Source organism: Peromyscus maniculatus, chromosome 21 (assembly GCF_049852395.1).
Source record: "Peromyscus maniculatus bairdii isolate BWxNUB_F1_BW_parent chromosome 21, HU_Pman_BW_mat_3.1, whole genome shotgun sequence".
Classification (NCBI taxonomy): domain Eukaryota; kingdom Metazoa; phylum Chordata; class Mammalia; order Rodentia; family Cricetidae; genus Peromyscus; species Peromyscus maniculatus.
In genome coordinates, this window is record NC_134872.1 from 9,580,431 (window position 1) to 9,601,645 (window position 21,215).

The following is a 21,215-nucleotide window of genomic DNA, read 5'->3' on the forward strand; positions in this document are numbered from 1 at the left end:
TTTAGCAGAGGAATTCAATTCATGAATGAAGAAGATTTTGCCGTGACTTTTAAGGGAAAAGTGTACAGTTTCAGTATAAAAATCGTCTTCATCCAGCAGCGGCTGAGATCACTGGAATCCGAAAATAGCAGCTAAGACCCACGCTGCATTCACATGGAAATGTGCTGGCCTGTGGCTCCCACTCAAGTCTGCAAACAGTCCCTGAAAGCCAGAACTGCAGGCAGCCACGGAGCCACCAAGGAGCCCAGGCTGGGCGGGAAGAATGGTTGACCAAGTTCCCCTGGCCCCCAGCCATGAGCCAAAGGTTCTCCACGGGCCTCAGACTGTCCACAGCAGGGACCAGAGCCGGCCCTCCAGGCACTGACCTGTGAAATCTAGTCAGCACGGAGCTAAGGATGTGGCTTAGTTGGTAGAGGACTTGCCTAGCAATCCTGAGGCCCTGGGTTTGATCCCTACACCCATTAAACAAGGTGGTACATGCCCATAATCTCAGCATTCTGAAGGCAGACAGAGGAGAAGTTTAAGGTTATTCTGAGCTACAAAATGAATTCCAGGACAGCCTGGGCTACATGACAAAAGAAAAAAAAGTCTCATCGAAATAAGTTGTTCCAAAAAATGAAAGCCTAGTGGTGTGTGTGTGTGTGTGTGTGTGTGTGTGTGTGTGTGTGTAGGGACTCCAGGGGTCTGAGCAAGTAAAAGTATTTTCTTCTCCTGACCACGTACAATCTCTCTGGGGGGCACCTACCCTCCAGCCCTGGGTGATGATCAAATAGACTGTAGTAAGAAGGGACCCCCAAAAGACACATATGTGGTCTTCTGAGGTAGACAGTAGTAGGTTTCCTGCAGCCATTCTGCTCCTAGACCCCTCCTAGCTGACTTACAGTTTAAGAATACAAACGCATCGCCATGATGAAGGCATGGTGACAGGACCCTGAGGATGCTCTCATTGTCTACAGTTAGGAAGCACAGAGGGATGAAGCTGCTGTCCCAGCCTGTGGCATGGTGGCCCCTGAAGTGGGGTGGACATTCCCTCTGCAGTTAAACATTTTGGAAACCCCTTTATAGATACACACAGAGGTGTATTTCGATGGTGACTCAAAATGCAGTCAAGTTGAGAGTCCCAGTTAACTAACATGGGACAAGTGACAAGAGTCCTTGAAAGTATGGGCAGGACTCACAACAGCCATTATGTCCTCCTTCTACCTTGGTGACTGTTGACATTGGAGAAGGTGGCTGCTCATTAAGCTAGCCCAGACACAGGATATGAAGCAAAATGCCGGGGACCTTCGTGGCAGGAGAGTCACGAGAGAAAAGCTCATTTAGTCCCACGGTCAGTCTGTGGGAGACTGTGACGGTCCCTTCTTACTGCAGCATCATGATGGAAGGGGTGAGAGATCCCTCTTGAGCCTCCTTTGTTGGAATCCTAATCTCACTGGTGAGGGCCCCTGACAGGCACCCCCAATGTATACCTGACAGAAACCTCCAACTATATACATGACAGGCACCCCCGACTGCACAGTTAACCAGTAACCCGGACTAGTACACACAGCTGCTACCCCAGTCGCTCTATGTGGGCAACACACCCCCTTTATGGGCAGTGACGCTGTAGTAAGAAGGGACCATCGCAGTCTCCCACAGACTGACAGTGGGACTAAATGTTGACATGCAGCATCGTTAGCCCTGATTTTATCCTAGTTTTCAGACTGACCACAGGACCCCCTCCAGTCCCCTCGTCGGGAGGAGGTAGTCACCACTGTCTCTCGGGCTCAGGGAAAACTGCTCTTGACAGCTTCCCACACACAGGAATCCCTGTGGGTGTCTCAGTTCAGCTCGGCCCTAATGACTCCCTCACAACACATAACAACTTTCCCAGGGCATCTTGGTACAATCTTGAATATTTCCCCAAAAACGTTATCTCCTAAAAAACTTCTGCAAAGAGTACTGAAGGACTTTGGCGGCTCTTTGAAGTGAGTCCCAGCCATATTTGAAAAAAAAACTCTTATAAGCGTATCCCCCTTCTCATTGTGGTGCATCTGGGGTACAAAGCATTTAAATAGCTAATGATTTGCTCTGTGGGAATTGCTGGGGCCTTATTCCCAGACAGGCTCTAGTAGAGAATTCATGAGGTGTACATACACAGGCTTCCCTAGCCACCTTCTTCATGCACGATTCTGAAATGGAAAATCTGTTCATGAGCCCGACGAAGATGGAGCTCTTGAATTGTATCTGTGACCTAATGGAGCAGACAGTTGCTCTCTTAGGGTGATGTTCAGATTACATCTGTTGTCACAGTGAGCTGTAAGGAGATGGCCATGAGGAATCTTTTGTTTCTTTGTTTTGTTTTGAGATAGGGTATCTCTGTGTGGCCCTGGCTGTTCTGGATTAACGACGTGGGCCACCATGCCCAGCCCCCCATGAAAAGTCTTAACCCCTGGAGGGGGCGGTTCAAGCCACCATTCACTGAGCGAAAGCACCCATTTGAGTTGAGGTAAACATTCCTGCTGCGCACCGCTGAGATCTCTAAGTCAGATAACCTTTTTCTCTGATGCAGTTTTATGTTCTGCCTGATGCAAATGAAGACTCTGACATTCATGCCAGCCCCGGAAAGATTGTAAGGCAGACTCCAGCTAAGGGAAACGGACAGAAAGAACAGATTTCCGGAATAAATGTAAACACCTGCCACACGACAGCCGTCCCCATCTGGGAGAGCAGGCGCACATCCCACATTTGAACCATCTTCTTTTGTATGAATAGTCTAATGATCACAACTAAAGGCTAAAAATAAGAACAGCATTTACCATTAAACTGCAGACATTTACAAGCATCTGTACCGTCACGGGGCAGAGCAGGCGTGTGATGGGGAATGATTTCTTCTGGCCGTAGCCGGTGCCTTACTGAGAACTACCATAAACTGCTGAGTTAGAAGAGGTGACTAGCTGGTATCGAACATGGGATCTCCATCCTCAACCAGCTCACAGACAGCTGACTGTCGGGTGCCAGTCTTGGCCCACTAATTCTTGTCACACAACACCTGGAGTCAGTGACACCGAGTGCTGCTGTTGAGGGTACATGTTTCGGTCTACCTCACCAAGAACTAGGACCACAGCATGTTGATAATCCTGTTGAGTCCGCCACACTTCCTACCCAGGGGCTTTCCCCCGCTCTTTAAAGTCAAGACCACTTGGCCAGACTGTGAAGTGATCCCACTATCAGAGAGCAGAAGGCCACCTCCACCCTTGCCCTTGAGAGAGCAAGATAGACTCCATTTCAAGAAAGAACTCCATTTTAAACAGGACTTGACCAGGGGCTGAACCTGGTTCCAGTAAAAACCGCAAACAGTTCCAAGAAAAATGACAAATTGCCAGGGCCCTGGTCAAGGTGACCCAACCAGGGTGGGCTGGCCAATGAGGAACTTTGGTAAACATCTGTGGGCTCCAAATGTCCTTGTGGCTTTCTGATAACCATTGTTGAAAATTCCTCCAGACCCCAACCAATGAATTCAAAGGTTACATACCTTCATCCAATCCTGAGACGCCAAGGCTTGTACCTCCCTGCTTGTGGTTTTTCCCTTTAAAAATCCCAAACCCCAAGAGCTCAGGGCCACTCTCTTTCACCTACTGTGCTCTGTCAGATCTGAGCTCGAGCTTGTAATCAATAAACCTGTGTGTTTGTATTGGATATCGGTGTGGAGGTCTTGTTTGGGGGGTCTAGAGACTCGGGCACTACACCCCGACTTCTCTGGACTGAGATGGCCCAGTGTGGCTGCACCCTTCCTTGGGCAGAGTCTGTGCATCTCCTCCGACTCTCAGAGTTTCTCATGTACCATCTTAACCCCTCCCATGGAGCTGGAATTTTTCACCCCTTAGTCTGGCTCCACGCTAGATGGTATCCTGTACCAGGACAGGCCACGGTTGCACACCCTGGTTCTCAACACACCGCCCAACATGTGTGACATTCCAAACCTATTGCTGATAGATGAGTGAATCAAAGGGTCCTTGACATATTTGCTTTCTTCCTTCATAAAGGCTTTGCATGAAGATCTTTGAAGACAGTCATTGTGACAGACCCCTGCTGTGGGATGTCCTGTATGTTGTGAATATATGTTGCTATGATTTATTGATAAATAAAGCACTGATTGGCCAGTAGCCAGGCAGGAAGTATAGGCAGGACTAGCAGAGAGGAGAATAGAATTGGGGGAACAGGAAGGCAGAGAAGAGGAGACGCCAGCCTGCCGTCCAGGGAGCAGCATGTAAAGGCAGCAGGTAAAATCATGGAACACGTAGCGACATATAGATTAGTGGAAATGGGCTGAGTATAAGTGTAAGAGCTAGGCAATGGTAGGCTTGAGCTAATGGCCGAGCAGTTTAGTTAATATGAGCTTCTGAGTGATTATTTTATAAGCAGTTGTGGGGTCCATGGGGCTGGACAGGACTGGAGAAAACTCCAGCTACAGACCCCTTCCTGTGGAACTCGAAGACGCCTTCCTTCCGTGCCCTTGTTTCTAAGTATCAGTGACTGAACTCAGAAGAGAACAGTTTGCTGTCATCCTGTCTGCTCTTAGCTTCTCACCCTCATCTCCAAGAGGGGCAGGAGGAGCCTCTCAGTAGGTACTGGCACATGCCTCTCATTAGCCTCAAGTTCTGTCTTGTTCTACCCAGCCACGGCTAGCTCTTCTCATCCTTCCTGAAAAGCCTAGCAGTTGAATTCTGATTGTGTCTTGCATCCTGCTGGGTGCCATGGCAATCACTGGGACGTATGGAGCTATCGCAGGATTCCAGGGCCTCACAGTGCAGTGTGGGGACAGTGCTGTCTAGACTGCTGTACCATCCATGAGCTGCCTCGCCCCTCAGGGCTGCTGAGCCATCCTTCTGTAGCTTGCCTGGGTCAAGGCCACTTGGCTTCTTTTCCTGTCCAGACTGCGATTCTCACGTCAGATCTAAAAAAAATAAAAATAAATCCCTGGGCTATTTTACAGGCAACTTCTGTCATCTGCATTTCCATTTTGGGACAGGCTGTCAGTCACTGCTTCCCTGACATGCATATGGCTGTGCAGAGGCTAATTTAGGAATGGCTGGATAAGCGACTGATAGGGAGGAGGGACCAGTGAGACGTCATCTGCTTTGGGACGCTGTGAAGTTAGTCCTCCTCAGCCTTATGACTCTCTCTATGGAAATCTGTATCGGCGTCACCGGGAGGCCAGAGTCTCCTAATCAGGTGGAAAATGAGCATTTCACTCCTTAGAGGACGTGTATGGGGACCCATTCCTGGGAGGTCCCAGTCCTTAGCAGAAACCTCCCCACACCCAGCCACAAAATCTTGGCATCACTTGGATGCTGGATTTGCAGCAGAGATGTGACTTCCTCCACGCCACACAAGTGCTCTTGGTAGCTCAGGTCCCTCCTCCCTCAGAGTCTGATTCTTTGGTCCAGGATCAGCCCAGGCATCCATGTTTTTTCAGACAGGGTCTCACTATGCAGCGCTGGCTAACCTAGAACTCACTATGTAGGCTGGGCTATACTTAGCCTCTACCTTAAGTACCTGAATTTAAGACTTACTCCGCCATGCCCAGTACCCTCAGCATTTTTAGCGTTCCTGGGCAGACACCTGTGGGTGAGCTGCTAGTGCCCTGCTGGAAGAACTGACCTAAGGATGCAGAGCCCAGGAAACTACTTGTCCTAGATCCTGTTACCCAGGTTACCTACAGAACATATTAATTAAATTAAATTTGAAATTTTGTTGTTTTTTTCTTTTCTTTCCTTTTTCTTTTTTGAGACAGGGTTTCTTTGTGTAACAACCCAGGCTGTCCTCACTCTGTAGACCAGGCTGGACTCACAGAGATCTGCCTGCCTATGTCTCCCGAGTGCTGGGATTAAAGGCGTGTGCTCTACAGTGGCTGTGTTTGGAGAGGAAAGTGACGAAGGTTAAATGGGTCCTAAGATGAAGCTCTCATAAGGATTGGAGCTTTCATAAGAAGAGACAAGGTAGAGCCAGGGCTGTGGCTTAGCTCGAGTTGCCCAGCACACAGGAAACATGGGCTAGACCCTAGCACTGCATGAACCAAGTGTGGTATGCTCCTATAATCAGCACTCCATCAGGAGATGGAGACTGGAGAATCAGACAAAGTTCAAGGTCACCCTCAGGCTGCATGGCAAGTTCAAGGCAATATGAGCTACATGAGACCCTGTCTTGATGTTACTACTACTATAACCAATAATAATAGTATTATTTTTTTTAAAAGAAGCAATGGGGCTGGGTGGCGGCGGCGGCGGCGGCGGCGGTGGCAGCAGCAGCGGCGGCGCACGCCTTTAATCCCAGCACTCGGGAGGCAGAGCCAGGTGGATCTCTGTGAGTTTGAGGCCAGCCTGGGCTTCAGAGTGAGTTCCAGGACAGGTACCAAAACTACACAGAGAAACCCTGTCTCGAAAAAACAAACAACAACAACAACAACAAAAAAAAGAATCAATGGGACAGAGCCCTCTTTCTCTTGCTTGAGAGGCCATGGTCAGGAAGAACCCACTTGAGGCCAGGAGAGAGACTCACCAGGAATTGAAGAGGCAGCACCCTCACCTACACCTTCCAGAACCAAGCACAGTGAACAGTAAGTACCTGCCGTTTAGACACCTGTGGGTAGTGTTTGTACTCTGACCCTGACATGGTCCTTGTCCCTGTCCTTAGATCTCCTATTTTCAGTGAAGAACACTCTCTCCGCAGGTCATACAGCTCTGACCTCCTGGTGTTGGCATAAACCTCAGCTTTAGAACCTATGTTCTGGGCACGCTGGCCCAGTAGCAGATCATTGAAACAATATGAGGTGTTGCGGAATATTCCTTTACACCGTGAGAAGGTGTGTCACTGTGTTGGTTCAATAAAGAGCTAAGCCCTCCGGGGTTCTCCCATTGTGCTGTAAGCCTGTATTTAAGACCTCTTCCCTCCTTCAATAAACGGCATTTGGCATTAAAAAAATAATAATAATAATGATAGGGAAAGGATAACTGTACCTTTTCTGGGGCTATTTGTAAATTAGCCAGGCAAAGAATCTCTTGTAATTTAGAAAAAGCATCAAAAACGTTTTTTATCTTTAGCAGCCAATAAAAAATAAATAAATAAATAAATAAATAAATAAATAAATAAATAAATAAATAAATGATAGATAGATAGATAGATAGATAGCTAAGTGGTCGATAGCTAGGCAGGAAGAGGTTAGGCGGGACTTTTGGGGACAGAGAGGACTTGGAGAGGAAAAAAGCGGAGTCACCAGCTGGACACAGAGGAAGCAGGACATGCAGGGGAACAAGCCACGAGCCACATGACAGCATGTAGGTTAATAGAAGTGGGTTAATTTAAGTTATAAGAGCTAATTAGAAATAAGCCTAAGTTAAGGCCGAACTTTCATAATTAATAATAAGTCTCTGTGTCATGATTTGTGGGCTGGCAGTCCAAAAAAGCCTGCTACAGTGAGGTGGCTCTGAGTACCTACAAGATGGCAGGAGGACCAGGCTCAAAAAAAAAAAAAAAAAAAAAAAAAAAGGACTGGTAGAGTGAAAGCCAGGGGTGGGCAGCAGGCACACAGACCTGCCATCACTGTGTTTGTGGCTATTTCTACTGCTGCCATTGCGGACTTCCTAAACACCAGGCCCACCACTGCCCCGGGCCCTACAGATGTGCCTCTGCCCCTGTTAGCGCCACTGAAGGAGTCTCCCGCCTTGTCAACAGGGGATAAATGGAGACATCCACACAGCACTTAGGTTCTCTGGCAGCAAAGCATCTTCACTGGTATTTGCGACAGAACAGGTTTTGTGCAGGAACTGGAATCGTAAACGCACAGGACCGGGGTCACTGAGATGGCAAAGAAGTCAATCTACAGGCTTATTTAGAAGGCAACAGCAGGCGTCCGGCTCAGCCGGTGAGAAGGTCGAAAAAGAAGGGGCCATGGCGTTATCGGTCCACGTCTCCACAAAGCTTATCCACAGGAGCTCAGAACCAAGTGGGCTCGGTGACGGGGACGCAGTTCACACACGCTCTATTGCAGTTCCTGGCATTTGAAGATGTGTGGCTGGCCACTCTCCCAACAACCCCCCTACACACACTCACACCATGGTCTCGCTGTTTTCGACCCCAGTCCTTTTAAGCCTTTCCATTTGCAGTGGCTTCCCCTTGGCTGTAGATGTGATTGGGTTGAGATGCGCCTACTGGGTTAATGAACTACACTTTTGGGTGTGTCTATGAAGGCGTTTCCAGTTAGATATTGCTAATGCAGTTAATTAGCAGTGAGCTAATGCGGGTTAATCTCCTAATGGGTTCATAATACAAAGCCATATGGGAAGGGGGCCAAAGGTAGACTGTGGGGCCTGGCTGCTGGAAAAAGTAGGTCACTGGGAACTTCTTACCCAGGCTTCTTCCTGTGCTTCCTTCCTGTCAGCTGTGAAGAAGCGCTTCTACCACACTCTCATATTGTCATTATGTTCTACCTCCCAACAGGCCCACGCACACGGAGATAAATGACCACAGACTGGGTTCTTTGGAACTGTGAGCCAAAATGAATCACTTTCCCCTTAAGATCTTCCTGTTGGGTGCTTGGGTACAGTGTTTAGAAAACTAATAACAGGTTGGGTTTTTTAAAAAAATCCCTTTGAGGGGCTGGAGAGATGGCTCAGAGAGAGGTTAAGGGCACTGGCTGCTCTTCCAGAGGTCCTGAGTTCAATTCCCAGCAACCACATGGTGGCTCACAACCATCTGTAATGAGTTCAGGTGCCCTCTTCTGGTGTACAGGCATTCATGCAGTCAAAACACTATACATAATAAATAAACAAGTCATAAATAAATAAATAAATAAATAAATAAATAAATAAATAAATAAATAAATAAATAAACGATCCCTTTGAAGCAGTGTTTCCAGTGGCTCCCACACCGAAGCGTCACGAGCCAACTGATGTAAACAAGAGACAGGCTCCTTCACCATTCTGAGGGCCAGACATCCCACCCAGTAGGGGCAGGGCTGGTCTTTTTGGAAGCTCTGAGGAGAGTCTTCATGCCTCTTTCCTGAGGGTTCCTTACAGTCCTAAGTGTTCCTTGGGCGTGTGGGTACCTTGGCTCCAAGCTCTCCATCTGATGTACAGGACGAGTCCCCTAAACCAAAGAGCCGCCGTCTTTCATACTCCTGAGACTGTGCACGAAATTCCTGAGACTCATCACAGCTGGGCCTGTTTGCTGTTTATCTTCACTCACAGAAGGAGTCTGGGGAGGACCTGGATACAGTGGGGTCTGGGTGGGAGACCCTCATCTGAATATCCAGCCATCCCTCTCAACAGGTTGTATGCACTTCTGCCCTGGTTGCATGTGACCTGGGAAGAGAGGCTAGAGCATGCAGGTGGGGAAGGGTCAGGGGAGGAGGGGCCACTACACAGCCCTGGGAAAACCATCACCCCTGCTGGATGCAGACCTTGCAGTGTGATGCCCCCGCAGTAACCCCTCACCGGTTGCTCTGTGAGGAAGCCTAATGAACTCCTTGCTTCCCCTGGGTGAAGTTGGGACCTTAGGAGGAGGGGCAGATGTTTACTTCTCCCCCAGGGAATGAATCTTAACACCCGTGCCCATCTTCACATCCCTCCCCCTTTTGATTTTGAGTCTTCTTTTTTCGGGGACACTTGTCAGTTGGATTTAGGTCTTTTTTTAAGGCTGGCATAGTCTCATCCCAACATCCCTTAGTTTTAAACTGTCAACTTGACACACAACCTTGAATCACCTGGAAAGAGTGTCTCAGTGAGACTGTCTAGATCAGATAGACCTGTGGGCATGTCTGGGGCGGGGATGGGGGTTAGGGAGTGTCTGAATTTATGTGAGCAAACTAGCCTGAAAGGGGGAGGCACCATGTGGTGGTTTGAAAGAAAATGGCCCCCAAAAGGAGTGGCGCTATTAGGAGGCTTTGTTGGAGTAGGTGTGGTCTTGCTGGAAGAAGTGTGTCACTGTGGAGGTAGGCTTTGAGGGCTCATATATGTTCAAGCCACACCCAGTGAGAAAGTTTACTTTCTGTTGCCTGCAAGATGTAGGACTCTCAGCTACTTCTCCAGCGCCATGTCTGCCTGCACGCCATCATACTCCCAGCCGCCATGATGGTGATGGACTAAACCTCTAAAACTGTAAGCTGCCAGCCACCTCAGTTAAATGTTTTCTTTTATAAGAGTTGCCATGGTGATGCTGTCTCTTCGCAGCAATAGAAAGCCTAACTAAGTCACATCAGTCCCCGAGTTTGGGTCCTGGGCTGTCTAAGAGCACGGGAAGCGAGCTGAGCACTAGGCATGCATGCATGCTCTTCAGTCTGCTAGGGAGTGTGGATGTCACGTGACCAGCTGCTTCAAGTTCCTGCCTCCTTCACTTCCCCACAAGAGTGAACCCAGAACCTGGAACCATGAGTGGAAACAAACCTTTCTCCACTTAAGTGGCTTTTCGTCCTGGTGTTTTTTCACAGTAACAGAAATGAAATCAAGACACTTAATTTACCCCCATCTTCCAAGAACCTTTCTCCAAATAGCTTCACGCTCGTGGGCCAGATGGATGCAGGAGGCTGCAATTCAACCTCTTACACACACTGCACATCGTCCTTGGTGCCAGCTATTCATGCAGCGTGGCAGTGGCTCCTGGGAGAGCTGAGTCCATATGGCAGTTTGACTTTCCCTGTGGTCAAGGGGTTTCCACAGACTCCCAGGGGCAGGACCTACCTCTTCGACAATATGTCAGTGCCCTGCCTTTTCATCCTGCCATCTGGATCCAATTCATGAAATCAGAATTGGAGATGTTGATGCCGGCTTTAGGAACTGGGCAGAGAATCGGCTGAAAGGTAAAGGCTACTCCGATTACAGCACTGCCCACGCTCTTATTTCACACCTCCTCCCTCACGACCCTAAGGATTGCGGCTGGTGTGGGGCCCACCAAGCCCCATATGGAATCCCAGGGGCGGCTACACCTGTCTTCACAGCCCCCAAAACCGCAGGCCACAGTGACATTCTGATGTTGTTCTAAGATGCCAAGGCAGGAAGTCCTGGTGCCAAGGAAGATGGGAGGGGCTGCCAGCGCCCCAGGACTTGCAAACACGGAATTCGTCTCCAACCCAGACTCCAACTGTGGGTGATCACCATGGCAGAGCTTCTTAAGAAGCCCTTCACTGTGTCCCTAGGGCCCACTAACCAGATGTCCTGTGGCCTGCACCTACGAACCTACGCCTTGACGCCTAGGCATGGCCGTGCTGACCCAGAGGGGTAGGAGGAAAAAGAGGCAGGTAATTTACCCTCTCCATGTGTCTTGACTTTTGTCCATTTTATTTTTATGGTGCTGGGCCTAGAACCCATGCCTTGCCACGGAGGCCCTGCCCCGCCCCGTCCTGTGTATTTTAACAGTGTTATTTACCAAATCATTTAAAGTGATTGAGAAAACACTGAAAAAAGAGAGATTCAGGTGACTAAAACATTCTAAAAGGTTTCTAATCTACTTGTCAGTATGGTAAGTCTGACACAGAGGAGTCAAGGAATGGGGATTTAGTGGGCTAAAGACAGCTCACCATAAATTATAATCAGGGTCTTGGACCTGCAACATTCAAACCTCTCCAAAGGAAATTTTCGTGAAATTTCAGTCAGTCAGTCAGTCAGCCCCTGCAGACACAGCTTCTTTCCAGGAATTCTCCTTTGTAACAGATCACGGTCCAAGACAAACCATCTCCCACAGAGCAGGACTGCCCTCCCACAGGACCAGACCGCAGCTGGCAAAGCTTCTCTTCACTGTCTTCCTGGCTGAATTTAGAACCACCTGTAAGACTGGGGCCCAGCTCTGGGTATGTGAGAGTTGTTCCAGGGAAAAACCAACTAAGATGCCACATGGAACCAGAGTAGAAGAGAAAAGCCAAGTACCACAGGCTTTCCCTCTCCCTCCCCATCTCTCTTTCTTCTCCCTCGCCATCACGCTGAGGTCCTCTGCTCCACCATACCCTCCACACAGTCAGTCCTGTCTTCCGGTCAGTTGTTTCTGTCAGGTTTGAGCACAGTGATACAAAAAGCCATATACCGCATAGCCGCTTGCTGGCCAGAGCCCTGGTATCCAGGCACAGGAGCAAGGAGAGCTTGGGCATGGAAATCGAAGCCATTCACTCATGCTCAAAGATCTCCGTGCCATGACCTGGGGTTCCACGCTCCCCCATTACTGCTCTGACCTCAGTCCTGTTGACGTTTGCGCTGGACAATTCTCTGTGTGTGCCTGTCCTATGCACTGGAGCACCATGACCAGCACTCCATCCAGGAGTGCCCCTCCCAGCTGTGACAACTGACATGTCCCTGATCTCACCACGTGACCTAGCAGTGCTTTGTCTCTTCCAGCCTCGCAGCCTTGGCTCAGCCACACCACCCTGGTGGCTAAGAGCCCTTCTGAACTGCCCCTTCACTCCTTAGGTGCGTGACCAGTGGGTTTCATTTTTTTCCCCTTTTCCTGTGTATGTATAAACTCTCCTCAATCACAACTATTGCCATGGCAACGCCAGCATCTCCCCAGGGCTTCATTCTCCTCCTTCCATGCTGACACTGGTAATGATCTGAGCCATTGAGATGCCACTACACCCATGTTTACCCACATCCCATTGTTCTAGCAAGGAGATCCTCCTGCCCAGCTCCTGTAAATGACAGCCCACCCCAGTCCACACGGAGGACCAGTTTCCTGGTCAAGGTCTTCATAGACTATCAGTCAAGATTCTCACAGGACACAAAGCTCAAACTAAAACAATTGAGGTGTGCTATGTGGGAAAGGGCTGTGATGAGGGCATAAGCAGCGATCAGGGCTGCCCAGAGGACAGTGTGGTCACCAAGGGTCAAGCATAGTGGATCTGGGAACACCAGGGTAAAAGGGGCCAGAGCTTGAGTGTTTTAACAAGCTCTGAAAGCATCCAGTCCCAAACAGGAGGACTTAGTCTCCACCCCCATCTCTTAGCTCCTAATGGAGCTCCTCACTGGCTGAGTCCAATCATGGTATAGTGTGCCTGCATGGGTCAGTCTCAGAGTATACAGAGAAGACAGAAAATGAGCTTGGAGGCATCTGAGCATGTGCTGTGTTCCTGGGGCCCTGCTGTGGACTATCACACTGTAGTTTCCACACAGTGGCAATGTCCTGTCACCAACTCTCAGCGTTTGTCTCCGTGGTAACACTCTGCCTTGTGTGAAGCTGGCTCCTGACTCTGGCCAGATGTCACCTCCTCAGAAGTAGTGGTCTTTAACCCTTAAAAGGGATGCCTCATCCAGGAATCTTGGGCCCCTAAAACCTGAAACCTGCCTCATAGTAAGTACTCAGTGCGTGCATGCCTGCCTATCATTGGACTTCTGTGAGTGAAGGCACTGCCATTTACCTGACACAGGCCAAACATCTTTATTTTCTCAGTCATCCACACATACATGTATGTATCTAGGCATCCATCCCGGTATCCATCTATCCATTTTTAGACACACAGATCTAAGCATTCATGCATGCATCCCTTCAGCATCCACATATCACCCATCCACTCCTATACTCATGGCTCCATCTACCTATTTATCCATCAGCCATCCATCCACCCACCTACCTGTCCTCAACACCAGCATCATTCCAAACAAGCCTATGACATAAACATCAGCCTTAACTTTATCCCCTCCCCTGGCTTCTTCTCTGGATTCTGATTGCATGCAAAAGCATGCCACGTGCTACTGAGATGGAACTGCAGGCAGGGATAATCTTGCTTTTCTTAAAAGGCAACACAGGCCATCTGTGATGGTTAGCTTTTTGTCAACTTGACACAAGCCAAGGTCATCTGAGAAGAGAAAGATTGAGAAAACACCTCCATCAGATTGGCCTGTGAGAGGGCACAGCCCACTGTGGGTGGTGCCACCCCTAGGCAGGTGGTCATGAGGTATAATAAGAAATCAGGCTGAGAGCAGTGTGAAGAAGCAGCGAGACCCACCCTTCCCCCCACCCCACAGACCAAACCCACGCACTGCTGCATCCCACGTTCAGGCCGAGGTCCTCCGATGCCGCCATGCCCAAAAGAAAGGCTGAAGGGGATACTAAAGGAGATAAAGCCAAGGTCTTCCAAAGCCAGAGCCCAAGCCGGAAAAGGCCCCTGCAGAGAAGGGAGAGAAGGTCCCCAAGGGGAAGAAGGAGAAGGCCGATGCCAGGAAGGATGTGAATAATCGTGCAGAAAACGGAGCCGCCAAAACAGACCAGGCACAGAAAGCTGATGGTGCTGGAGATGCCAAGTGAGATGTGTGCATTTTTGATAACTGTGTACTTCTGGTGACTGCACAGTTTGAAATACTATTTTTTATCAAGCTTTATAAAAATGCAGAATTTTGTTTTACTTTTTTTTAAGCTATGTTGTTAGCACACAGAACACTTCATTGTTTTTTTTGGGGGGGCGCGGGGAAGGAACATGTGTCATTAACAAAATGTCTCCCAAGCTGGATTGGTGATGGTTGGAAAACATCTTTCCCTGATAATTTTCAAAGACTCCTCTTGGCTCTCAGGAGAGACGTCCTGGTGTTGACATATGTGGCCACCATGGCACACAATGCCCTGTGTGGGAAACTCTAAATTCATTTTTATATCCTCCTCCCCCTGCACCATCAACATAGACTTAACTCCCTTCAAACCAGAGACCTGTTGGAACCCGACCCCCACAATTGGTTTTGCCGGTCTCTCGGGCAATCTGGACTTTGCAGTGGTATCATTGTGCCCTCAAAAGAGCAGCGGTTCCTTTTATAAAAGATTGTGGATCTTCAGATTGATAATCCTGCCATGTTCGTTTGGTCTCCTGAAAGTCAGGGTCGGCTTCAGAAAAGTTGTTAAACAACATCCTCAGTGTGAACTGTCAGCCCTCACTCTAAGCTCTCCCCCTTTTCAAAGCATTGAATGAAGACTCATCGGGTTTTACAATTGCTTTCTGATTCTGGTAGTCTATACAAGAGGGGAGTTTGGAAGTTCTTGTATACTGTTAATGACTGTCTGCCCATGTCCTGCCTGAAAAACCATGATTGTTTATGGAAAGTATCTTTAATAAAGCTGGATACAGTTTGGCTTGGAAAAAAAAAAAAGAAATCAGGCTGAGTAAACCATAGAGAGCATATTGATGTAACCAACTGTCTTATTAAATAAAAAACACAGAAACAATGTAAAAGAGAAAGCCAAGTGGTCAGAGCTCAGAGCTAAAATCTCACCCTTCCGCCTGCGATGTCCCAGCTTCCCGAAAGAGAGCTATATCCTGTCTGTACGTCTTTTTTATAGTATTATTGTTCTGCCTTCTCATTGGTTGTAAACCCAAACACGTGACTACCTCGTCACTGTCTGAATGTACAGCCCCCTAGGTCTTAAAGGCATATGTCTGCAATGCTGGCTGTATCCCTGAACACACAGAGATCTATGGGATTAAAGGCGTGTGCCACCACCGCCACACTCTGTCTATGGCTCTAATAGCTCTGACCCCCGGGCAACTTTATTTATTAACATACAATCAAAATCACATTTCAGTACAATTAGAATACCACCACAAGAGGAAGCCTGTAAGCAGCTTTCCTCCATGGTCTGTGCTTCAGTTCCTGCCCTGACGTCTCTGAATGATGGATTGTGACTTGGGAGTGTCATGGCATTTATCACAGCACCAGAGAGCAAATTAGGGCAGCATCTCAACTCCACTTCAAAAACAACTGCCAGGGTAGAGTGGACATTTCACACTCAGGAGGCAGAGGTGCTGTGTGGTTACAGCCATGCTTCTCGTTTGCCCCATCAGTTAAAACAGAATGCAGAGTGCCTTGAAGCATGCACTCTGATGTTAAAAAGCAAAATGCCTTGGAGTGTGCACCCTGATGTCATTTCGGTTATTTAGGAACAGCACAGTTTTTGCTTCCTAAGTAGCTTTAACAACTACACAATAAAACTGCAGAACCTCAAGTCAGTTGTATAGAGCTTTAAATGCAATCACATACCCAGTTTGGTACTCCAAAGTGACAGGTCCTCAATCTGCCTGAAGCAAGGCTGTTTCCCTACTCCGTGATGGCAGCTGCTCTGCCAGGGACCACTGTGTAACATGTTAATCACACTGCTCAAACACCTCAACTCTAAAGCTAAGGAGCTGTTCTAAACAAGCCTGGCCTGCTTCCCAAAGTGCTTCCCCTGATCGGATGCCAGTTCTTTTTTTTTTTTTTTTTTTTTTTTTTTTGGTTTTTCGAGACAGGGTTTCTCTGTGTAGCTTTGCGCCTTTCCTGGAACTCACTTGGTAGCCCAGGCTGGCCTCGAACTCACAAAGATCCGCCTGCCTCTGCCTCCCGAGTGCTGGGATTAAAGGCGTGCGCCACCACCGCCCGGCCAGGATGCCAGTTCTTATGCCATTGTCTTTCCTCGTTAAACCTGGGAAGCGAACAGGAGGCCAGAGCTCAAGGCAGCCTGAAGAACAGAACAGGTTGCTGCCTGCAATGGGAACATGGGTTGTGTGATTTTTCCCCCTGTACATAACTGCACCAACTCACACCTCTGACTATAGAATGTCTTCAAAGAGACACGAGGTACGGCAGGATGGGGGCAGCCACGAGATTACAAGTGTGCTTACACAAAGAAATGGGAAGAGTTTGAGGTGGTGGGAAAAGTGCCCATCAGTGCACAGGCCTTCCATGTACCCACACTCACATCCTGCCCTAGAAAGATGTGGTGTTGGGAACACAAAGGCCTGTGGGCCCACAGATCATTAGGAAAACCATGAATGTTAAACACACAGGGGTTTCTTATCAATGGAGGAGATAAAATACCCGTTTCCCCACTCAGAAGACTGGAAGTGGATTTTGTTAATAACCTGCTGACTTTGTGCTCTCTGTGAAGGCAGACCTCACTCACCTTTTTCTATAGATGCAGACCTTGCCCAAATCCCCTAGAATGATTATCCCGGACTCTTCCCTCCCTAGACTGTTACCCATCCTCAGGGGAGATGTCACATGTACTTTCTGGTCTGCTGACCTCTGTGCTGTTTCAGTCAGAGACCACACTAGATTCTAGGCCTTTAGCCATAGAACCTACCCTCATGGTCACATGGACTTTGTAAAGGAGTTTCTATGTAGTCATACCTTAAGCTTTATGATGTACCTGGAATTGGAATGATTGTTGCCTGGGAACCTTTTCCCAAATTGTCCTGTGTCTTAAATATGCTGACAATGAACCACCTGGCATTAGATCCAGGTTGGCAAAGTCCATCTGAATTGGGTTTTCATTCTCATCTCTTTGAGGGTTCACTTCCTTTACCTGGATATCTGCAGGGTCCCCCTCAGTGTGAGGTTATCAACTGTCAGTCAGTCTGAGTGCCCAGAGAGAATTGGTTAAGAGCACTTACTGCTCTTGCACAGAGCCTGGGTTCAGTTCCCAGCACCCACATGCACAGCCCCTCACAGCCATGTGTAACATAGTTCCAGGGGGCACAACACTCTCCTTTGTCTTCTAAGAGCTCCTATACATGCTGCACACATAAACTCAGCAAAGTACACACACACACACACACACACACACACACACACACACACACACACACACAATTTTTAAAAATCAAGGGAAGCTTTAGAGAAGGACTAAGGAAGCCCCAAAAGTTGGGGGAATAAAAAGTCCAAAGCATTAGGAAAGCATTCTGAGAAAAAAAAGAAAAAAGGAAAAGCAGGCAGAACACACACACACACACACACACACACACACACACACACGAATGCATGCATGCATGCATGCATGCAAATGTATTCTGTAAGCTGCTGCCCTGGGGACAGGAATTCTCAGAGGGAAAAGCTCAGTGTCCCATTAAAGGAATAATTATTCTGCCCACCTTATGGTGAGCCCACCTTTCTAGGGATGGTCTTTGTCTTAGTTAGGATTTCTATTGCTGTGAAGAGACACCATGACCACAGCAACTCTTGTAAAGGAAAACATTTCATTGTGATGGTTACAGTTTCAGAAGTTTAGTTCACTGTTGTCTTGGCGGGACATGGTGGTATGCAGGCAGACGTGGTGCTGAAGAAGGAGCTTAGACTTCTACATTTTGTTTTGTTGTTTTTGTTTTTTGAGGAAAGGTTTCTTTGTGCAGCCCTGGCTGTTCTGGGATTCGCTCTGTAGACCAGGCTGACCTTGAACTCACAGAGATCTGCCTGCCTCTGCCTTGGAAGTGCTGGGATTAAAGGTATGCACCACCATTGCTGGCAAGAGAGAGTCCTATATCTTGATCCACAGGCAGTAAGAAATGAACTATGTCACTGGACATAGCCTGAGCATAGACCTCAAAGCCCACCCCACAGTGACACACTTCCTCCAACAAGGCCACACCCACTCCAACAAAGCCACACCTCCTTATGGTGGCACTCCCTATGAGGGCCATTTTCCTTTGAACCACCGCCATCTTGAAGCCAAAATGATTAAACCAGCTCACCTAGGATGCTCGGCTCTGCCTGGGGCCAGAGGTTCTGTCCTCACAGCCAGGAAGGAGCTTTTCCCACTCCCAACACTGGCTCCCTTTCCACTCCTTAATTCAGCTTCCTCCTGGCCTCTGCTCCTGTGCTGAGGAGGCCAGCTCTCCCCTCCACCATCACAGTAGCTCAAACCTCTGGATCCCGAGGGACACACTAGGCCTTCGTCAATCCTGTGTGCCCGAGTGTTCAATTTTATTATTAGTCAGGATGCACAAAGGAAGGAAAGTGTGGGGTATTTACCCACCAACCCCACAGTTCCCCAGAGTTTTCTTGAGTGCGAGCAGCAGGAAATATTAGATAGAAGGATTTATAGCGGAGAATGTTGCAGAGATTAACAGATAGAAAATAAAGGATAGCCTCGAGAGGGCCTGGAACCTTTTCCAACGGGCCCTGACTGTCTCTTTCCCAGGGTATTTATAGAGACGCCAAGGGGTGGAGCAAAAGACCTCCCCCCAGCACAGCCAAGTGCAGACCATCTCAGACACCTGCAATCAGGCCTGTGGTCCTAATCATCCTCTCTATGTGGACCTGCTGAGTAAAGCCCACGAGGAACCTGAAAACGGGCTCCCACAGGAGAGAACATAGAAATGTGTCCTTTAGTAATGCACAGAGAAGTTTTTGTAGAGGGACGTTTCTCTGTGTCCCACCCAGCCCTGTAGTCCCGCATCCATTTATAAAATAATCACTCAGAGGCTTGTATTAATTTCAAACTGTATGGCCTATGGCTTCGGCTTCTTGCTAGCTAGCTCTTTCATCTTAACCCATTCCTATTAATTTATATGTTGCCATGTGGTGGTGGCATTACTGGTCTGCTGGCATCTTGTTGCTTCTTTGGTGGCAGCTGACATCCCCCCCCCCCCACTCCACCCTTCTTCTCTCTGTATCTCTGCTTGGATTTACCACCTGGCTGTAAACTTTCTTGCCATAGTCCAAAACAGCTTTATTTATTATCCAATGGGAGCCACCCATATTCACAGCATAGAGAAAGAAAACCCACAGCAAGTTTTAAATATTTTCATTAGTTCTTTGAGAATTTCATATAATGCATTTTGATCGTATTCAGCCCCCTACCTCCTCCCAATCCCACTCCAACCTCTTTACTCACCAAACTTCATGTTCTTTTTTTCTTTACACCATTGAGTCCAATTTGTGCAGCTCAAATACTCTTGGGTGTGGAGCCTGCCCTGGAGTGGATCAGCCTGCCAGGGGTCACACCTTAAAAGAAAACTGATTTTCCTAGCAGCTATCAATTGCTAGAAGCTCCTCAGCTAGGGATGCATCTTCTCTTTGTGCCCACCTCCTCTCTTCATGATGGGATTTTGTCTGGTTTGAGCTTGCACAGGCCTTGTATATACTGTCACAATCACTGAGGGTTCACATGCACAACTGCCCTGTTGTGAGTTTGGTTTTTGTTGGTGGGTTTTGGTTTTGTTTTTGTTTTCAAGATAGGGTTTCTCTGTGTAGCCCTGGCTATCCTGGAATTTGCTCTGCAGACCAGGTTGGCTCCAAACTCAGAGATCCACCTACCTCTGCCTCCCGAGTGTTGGGATTAAAGGCACATACCACACCCACCCAGTGTGTGTGTTTTTAGGTGGCTGTGGTGGTTAATATTGATTGTTAACTTGATTGGATTAAGGAATGCCAAGGGTGCTAGTGAGCCATACTTCAGGGCATGTTCAGAGAGGATTAGCTGAATAAGTACTTAAGATCCACCAGCATGTGAGCAGCAGCATCCCATGACTAAATAAAAAGGGGAAATACAGACAGCCAACTGAGCCCCAGGACTTGTCTCTCTCTGCTTCCTAATGCACCCAGAGCAAGCGGCTTCCCCCCAGCACAGGCAGGACAGACTGTCCCCCTGAGTCACAAACCAACGTAAACCCTTTCTCACTTATGTTGCTTCAGAGCTGGTATTCTGTCAAGGCAATGAGGAAAGTAACGAATACAGTGGTAGTCTACCAATCAGCCTTCACCAAAAGACGTCCTGCCCAGTTCTCACCAGTGCCGCGCAGGCTCATTGTACTGCCTCCGGTGCATTGCCCCCTTCCCAGAACATCTCTGAACTCTGCTTTCCCTGAGAGAGATTTCTGATGAGAAATGACATTTCTCAAATAGGGAAGGAGCATAAAACCATCACACGGTGCAGGGTTCCTGTCTCATACAGAGGTGCACCTGACCACAAAGGATGGACCGATTCCTTCTGGGGGGGGAAGAAGTGGGGGGGGGGCTCCACCAAATGGATTGTGTAACCAGAGGCCTGGCACTCTAAGGCAGGTGACACAGACCTAATAAATCCTTGATGATCACCAACGCTGTCTCTAGGCTAGAGACACTAGGCTAGATCTGTGGATAGACATGAAGGAAGGAACAACACCTTACACTGACCTCCGAATTCTACATGCATGCACAAACACACACTCACACACCAAACACACACACACACACACACACACACACACACACACACACACTTGCCATGTGGCAATTTCCTCTGATTTGAAATATTCCATCCCTGGGAGAAGCTTGTTAAAATTCAGAAAGAAGACAACTCACAAGTATCAGGAAGTCCCCAAAACTCACCAGATTCATAAGGTCCCTCCTTCCCCTAACTTATCTAAGCAGTAAGAACTACTGAGGGGAGGAAACTCTCTGAGCATAAAGCTGCCTGCAAGTTGTTCAGGAAACTCTAGGGGTGCATGGAGTCATCACCTATGATTGAATGGACTTTGA

At 48.3% G+C, this 21,215-nt stretch overlaps 1 pseudogene; it reads left to right on the plus strand.

The window, feature by feature from the left end:
• The first annotated feature begins 14,038 nt into the window (after positions 1 to 14,038).
• Positions 14,039 to 14,262, plus strand: LOC121824676 (non-histone chromosomal protein HMG-17 pseudogene; annotated as a pseudogene).
• The last annotated feature ends 6,953 nt before the right edge of the window (positions 14,263 to 21,215 follow it).